The following is a 6,000-nucleotide window of genomic DNA, read 5'->3' as shown; positions in this document are numbered from 1 at the left end:
CAACCTTCAACCGTTAGCAAGAACCGCAGGAGGGTTTGAGTGAGGAACTTTGCACCAGGTCGCACCAGGAAGTGAGGTTGGTTGTCCTACTGGGAGGAAGACGGTCAAGGAGGGTCAGGAGGCTGAGCTCCCGTGGAATCTGGGGTGTTGCAGAAGCCGCCTTAGATGCTCCCCAAGGAGGAAGAGGCCGGCTGCTCTTCTCCTCTGTGGCTGGTTAGAGGTAGAAGGAAGCTCTGTACTTGCAGATGAAGGGCAGGGCAGTGTCACAGGAGATCTGGGTCCACCTGGGTGATCCAGCCGGGAGGGGAGAAGGACCAGAAAGGCTGTTTAGACTCGGGATGAAGAAAGTCATCATTTTAATTGATTGAAGGATGCCATTTAGGGAGGGAGGGAGGGGTAGGAAGAAAAGAAGGGAGGGAGAGAGAGAGAGGAAGGAAAGGAGGAGGAGGAAACAGGAAGGAAGGAAGGAAGGAAGGAAGGAAGGAAGGAAGGAAGGAAGGAGGAGGAGGAGGAGGAAGGAAGGAAGGAAGGAAGGTAGGTAAGTAGGTAGGTAGGTGGACAAAGGAGAAGGGGAAGGGGGGGAAGAAAGGAAGGAAAGAGGGAGGGAGGGGAAGGAAGAAAAGAAGGGGGAGGGATGTAGGAAAGAAATGGTGGGAGTGGGAGAGGAGAAGGAGGAGGAGAAATGAAGGGGAAGAGGATGGAGGGAGGGAGGAGGGAGGAAGGAAGGTGGGAGAGGGCAGGAAAAGAGGGAGAGGGGCTGGAAGAGAAGGGAAGGAAGGTGGAAGAGAGGATAAGGAAGAAAAGAGGAGGAGGAGGGAGGGCAAGAGGAAAGAAGGAAGGAAGGAAGGAAGGGGGGAGGGAGGGAGGGAGGAAAGGAGGGAGGGGGGAAAGGGGCCTCCTAGGGGGACCTCCTGAGGTGAGGAAGGGTCACTTTCCCCCCTCCACTCCTTTTTTGGTAGAGGGACTGAGACGCACTTCCTGGATTCTGGATGTTGGTGACCGAGATGCATTCGGAGGTGGAAGCTGGGGTGCCGGGGAATCTGTTGTCCCAGACGGGGCCTCCTGGGCTGTAGGGGGTTCCATCAATCCATTCCCAGATGAGTTTCTATTGAGGCAGAAAAAAGGAAATTCCGTGAGCAAAGAATTTATTTAGTTCTATTTGCCCTCCAGATGTCTGGCTTCACCAACGGTCGAAAGGTTTGTTTGGTGGCAGGTGAGGAAATAGATTTTTGGGGAATCAAAGACGATTCGTTAAGGAAACTTTGGGTAGGCTTTGTTTTCTCTTCCCCACAACGTCTCTTCCCCACAACATTGAGGTCCTGAGGACTTCGTGCAATAAAGCGGCAGAAGAAAAACTCTCCAGGGGAAGTGAGAGTCCGGAAGTTGTTTGTGCTCCATCCCTGGAGGTTTTTAAGAAAGGATTGGACAGATATTTGTTCCGAATGCTATAGGGTCTCCTGCTTGAGCAGGGGGTTGGACTAGAACAGGGCTTTGCTGGCTGAGGGACTCTGGGAGTTGAAGTCCACAAGTCTTAAAAGGACCAAAGTTGGAGACCCCTGGACTAGAAGACCTCCAAGCACCCTTCCAGTTCTGTTCCTCTACTATCTATATTACAGATATTATACTATATTACAGAGGAATTATTGAGTCTGTCATTTGCACCTCTATAACTGTCTGGTTCAGTTCTGCAACCCAACAAGAAAGACACAGACTTCAAAGGATCATTAGAACTGCAGAAAAAATAATTGCTACCAACCTGCCTTCCATTGAGGACCTGTATACTGCACGAATCAAGAAGAGGGCCGTGAAAATATTTACAGACCCCTCACATCCTGGACATAAACTGTTTCAACTCCTACCCTCAAAACGACGCTATAGAGCACTGCACACCAGAACAACTAGACACAAGAACAGTTTTTCCCCGAAGGCCATCACTCTGCTAAACAAATAATTCCATCAACACTGTCAGACTATTTACTGAATCTGCACTACTATTAATCGTTTCATAGTTCCCATCACCAATCTCTTTCCACTTATGACTGTATGACTATAACTTGTTGCTGGCAATCCTTATGATTTATATTGATATATTGATCATCAATTGTGTTGTAAATGTTGTACCTTGATGAACGTATCTTTTCTTTTATGTACACTGAGAGCATATGCACCAAGACAAATTCCTTGTGTGTCCAATCACACTTGGCCAATAAAAATTCTATTCTATTCTATTCTATTCTATTCTATTCTATTCTATTCTATTCTATTCTATTCTATTCTATTCTATTCTATTCTATTCTATCTTTGGTGAAATGGGTAGTTTAAAAAAATGATTAACAAATAATAGAGTAGAATAGAATTCTTTTATTGGCTAAGTGTAATTGGACACACAAGGAATTTGTCTTTGGTGCATACGCTCTCAGTGTACATAAAAGAAAAGATACGTTCATCAAGAATCATAAGGTACAATAATAACTCAATGAAAAGTGGAATCTGACTGTGGAGAGAGGTCTCTTCTCCCCACCTGGAGATCTTAAGGGCACCAAGAAGGATGTCTTAACTAGATTGTCTGGAACCCACACTGCATATCAGACATTAATACAATCGAGAGAGTCCAGAGATATTTCACAAGAAGAGTCCTCCACTCCTCTGCTAGCAACAAAATACCTGATGCCACCAGACTCCAAATTTTGGGCTTAGACAACTTAGAACTACGCAGACTTCAGTCTGACCTAAGCCAGGGTAAAATGCTCTCGGTTCGGACCAGATTGCTCGATCCAATAGCGATGGCAGCGGGTGGTTCGGAGAACCGGTAGCAAAAATCTTCGGCCGAAAAAATGCTTTTAAAAGTTAAAAAAAAAAGCCTCTGATGATCACGCGGCTCAGCTGGGATTGTCAGAGGCTTTTAAAAGCATTTTTTTCTACAACCTCTTTGGCCAAAGAGGTTGTAAAAAAATGGTTTTAAAAGTAAAAAAAAAAAAGTTGGCCACGCCCAACCAATTACATTACCCCACCACCACCAAACCACACCCACAGAATTGGTAGTAACAAATTTTACATTTCACCACTGACCTATGCATAGTACATAAAATCATTTGCTACAATATCCTACCTGTCAGTGACTACTTCAGCTTCAACCACAGCAATACACGAGCACGTAATAGATACAAACCCATGATAATCCGCTCCAAACTCGATTGCAGAAAATACGACTTCAGCAACAGAGTGGTCAACGCCTGGAATGCACTACCTGACTCTGTAGTTTCTTCCCCAAATCCCCAAAACTTTAACCTAAGACTGTCTACTGTTGACCTCACCCCATTCCTAAGAGGTCTATAAGGGGCGTGCATAAGAGCGCCAGAGTGCCTACCGTCCCTGTCCTAATGTTTTCTTTTATTCGTATCCTTCACATGTATTTATAATTATGTTTACACTTTTATCTGTTATCTTATATATGCTTGACAAATAAATAAATAAAATAAAATGAATAAATTGTGGACTCATCTTCTCCTTCCCATCAAGTCACATCCTCCTTCCCAGTCAGTGCCACCCCCAGATATTGGCCTTGGGGGCTGCCCACCCTTCCCACTGGCACAGAGCTCATCCCGAAGCCATAAAACCCTCTGTGACCATCCATGGAGGATTGGAAGGAAAGAGGAAGGCCAAGGCTGTGGCTGGAGTGCCTGGTGGTCTGTCAGATGAAGCCACCTCAGAAGGACCCCAGACCAAAGTCATGCCTACGTTGGGTGTTCTCACAGCGTGCATCCCACTCCAGGCATCTGTGATGGCACTGGAGCGCTTGATGTAGGAGGAGACAATTCTTTCGTCAGCAGCAGTCTGAAAAGTGGCCAGGTGGGCTCCACTCCTCAGGTGTTGGCACTCAATCTGCAGACGGGAAGAGAAAGAATCGCAGAATACGAAAGTAACAGAAAAACAGAGTAGTAGATTGACAGAATAGCCGGATAACAGAGGAGCAGAATAAGAGAAGAGTTGGAAGGAGCTTTGGAGTCCAAGCAACTCTGGACGGACTTACAATATTAAAAAGATAAAACCGTATAAATAAAATACTACAAAAAAATGCAAAATACAATACACAGCCCAATATATGCCAGCAGGTCCTTGAAAAAACAGGAAGTTTATATTCAACATAGATATCAGATTAAGAAATTTCAGATTGCCTTTGAATGAAGGACGTTGTTTTTGATTTTAATGGAAGAAGTCAGGTTATGTGAGAGAGGATTATAATTGTGTTAGATTTTAAAAATTTAATGTATGACTGTTTGTTTATTGAATTATACCTTGTGTTTGCTCTGGGAAGTTGGGGGGGGAGGGGTTTTTTGGAGGGAGTGGGGAAGGAGGGAGGGAGGGAGGGAGGGAGGGAGGAAGGAAATTTTCTTCTTGCTTCTTAACTTCCCCAGCTAAAATATGTGGCAGTTAAGAAGCAAAAAGAAAATTCCCTTCCAAAACTGACAAAGGAATTGTGGCACAGTTGTTATAATGCAATTTTGCAGGCTGACTCTGCCCATAGTCAGGAGTTCGATCCTGACCGGCTCAAGGCCAACTCAGCCTTCCAACCTTCCGAGGTGGGTCAAATGAGGACCCAGATTGTTGGGGGCAAGAGGCTGACTCTGCCCATAGTCAGGAGTTCGATCCTGACCGGCTCAAGGCCAACTCAGCCTTCCATCCTTCCGAGGTGGGTCAAATGAGGACCCAGATTGTTGGGGGCAAGAGGCTGACTCTGCCCATAGTCAGGAGTTCGATCCTGACCGGCTCAAGGCCAACTCAGCCTTCCATCCTTCCGAGGTGGGTCAAATGAGGACCCAGATTGTTGGGGGCTAGAGGCTGACTCTGCCCATAGTCAGGAGTTCGATCCTGACCGGCTCAAGGCCAACTCAGCCTTCCATCCTTCCGAGGTGGGTCAAATGAGGACCCAGATTGTTGGGGGCAAGAGGCTGACTCTGCCCATAGTCAGGAGTTCGATCCTGACCGGCTCAAGGCCAACTCAGCCTTCCATCCTTCCGAGGTGGGTCAAATGAGGACCCAGATTGTTGGGGGCAAGAGGCTGACTCTGCCCATAGTCAGGAGTTCGATCCTGACCGGCTCAAGGCCAACTCAGCCTTCCATCCTTCCGAGGTGGGTCAAATGAGGACCCAGATTGTTGGGGGCAAGAGACTGACTCTGCCCATAGTCAGGAGTTCGATCCTGACCGGCTCAAGGCCAACTCAGCCTTCCATCCTTCCGAGGTGGGTCAAATGAGGACCCAGATTGTTGGGGGCAAGAGGCTGACTCTGCCCATAGTCAGGAGTTCGATCCTGACCGGCTCAAGGCCAACTCAGCCTTCCAACCTTCCAGCGCTATTGCTTGGGAAGGAAGGAGGAAGGGCATCCCCCGTCCTTCCACCTTTAGACCTCATGGAGCCCAGTCCCACTCCATCCACACCTCTGCCACACAGCCAGGAAGGGTTTTTTTCCCAGCTGACAGTTAGACACATCTCCTGAGGACACGCAACTCTGGAGCCCAAGCTAAAGGGCGGAGGGCACTTGAAGCTTTGCCCCCAAGTGGCATTGGCTGGGCCTCCTTCAGAGGGCATGGCAGGGGCAGCCCAGCTTGGCAGGAAGAGGGCAGGTAGACAGGGCTCCACCTCCCAGCTTCCTTCCAACTGTCCCCCTGTGGTGTCCACTGGGCTGGCTTAATGGTGGGACTGGCTCCACCACTTCTTCTGGCAGGTGGCACTCACCTTCCGCCAAGGAGGTCCCAGTCAGGCAGGCCAAGAGACAGAAGGCCCAGAAGGTTTGGTGTCCCATCCTCTTGTTCTCCTAAAACAGACAAAGGCAAGCGCAATAAGTGAGATGGTCCCCATGAGGTCTCCATGGTCCCACCAGCACAAGGCCAAACAGAAGGCGGAAGAGAGACGGAGCCGAAGGACCCCCTCAGTTGGGGCTGGATGTGGAGAACCAGGGATGGGCAGGAGAAGCTCTGAGTTGCCCTTCAGCCCCCTCCCTC

This window comes from Ahaetulla prasina, chromosome 7 (genome assembly GCF_028640845.1).
Source record: "Ahaetulla prasina isolate Xishuangbanna chromosome 7, ASM2864084v1, whole genome shotgun sequence".
NCBI lineage: Eukaryota > Metazoa > Chordata > Lepidosauria > Squamata > Colubridae > Ahaetulla > Ahaetulla prasina.
Note: the sequence above shows the minus strand (reverse complement) of the source record.